The sequence below is a fragment of the Sinocyclocheilus anshuiensis genome, unplaced genomic scaffold (assembly GCF_001515605.1).
Source record: "Sinocyclocheilus anshuiensis isolate Anshui unplaced genomic scaffold, SAMN03320099.WGS_v1.1 scaffold159, whole genome shotgun sequence".
Lineage (NCBI taxonomy): Eukaryota > Metazoa > Chordata > Actinopteri > Cypriniformes > Cyprinidae > Sinocyclocheilus > Sinocyclocheilus anshuiensis.
The window spans coordinates 711,141-711,786 of NW_015549567.1; the positions used below are offsets into that span (position 1 = coordinate 711,141).

At 37.5% G+C, this 646-nt stretch overlaps 1 protein-coding gene across 1 annotated transcript in view; it reads left to right on the top strand.

Annotated features, from left to right (window-relative positions):
• The window catches only part of LOC107657282 (RNA polymerase II subunit A), a 20,227-nt gene that overhangs the window by 6,862 nt on the left and 12,719 nt on the right, over positions 1-646 (top strand). The window lies entirely within an intron of this gene.

Here is a 646-nt window from a genome sequence, read left to right on the forward strand (position 1 = left end):
GGCGCATCAGGGAGCCGCTCTCAGGATGCGGTGTATTTAAATATTTTTGAATTAGCGTTTGCGCTGTTTACTTTAACTTTCGATTTCGCGATCACACACACTCTGTGTAAAGGGAGCACATCTTACAAGATACTCAAGCATGGTCTTGTCAGTCATCTCTCCTTATTCTTGATCTGAGATCAGTCAAATCTGACTCCTGCAGCTCTTGTTGGATGCAGGGTTGCCAAGTACGCATTTTTTTTCCACAGAATTGGGCTACTTGTTGCTACATGTTGCCATGGGTTGATTTTTCCCAAGTGGGGTAAAGGTTTGAAATATTGCATAAATTACATTTGACTGAAATGCTTGTATTGAAACATTTTGCATTCTACCTATGATAAAACTTTCATGGTCTTCTACATGAACTGTTCCCTCTTGGCGGAATGACCTGCCCAGCTCGATCCAAGCAGCTGAGTCCTTAATATTTTCAAGAAACAGCTGAAAACACATCTTTCATCTTCATTTGACCCTCTAACTCTAGCGCACTCTATTATAATGATAATTCTAATTTTATCATCATGTTTTTTTTATTTATAAAGAGCCTCTAACACTAGCATTCTCTATTCTTTCTACTTATTTTCTTTTTATTTATTATAAATAATGACCT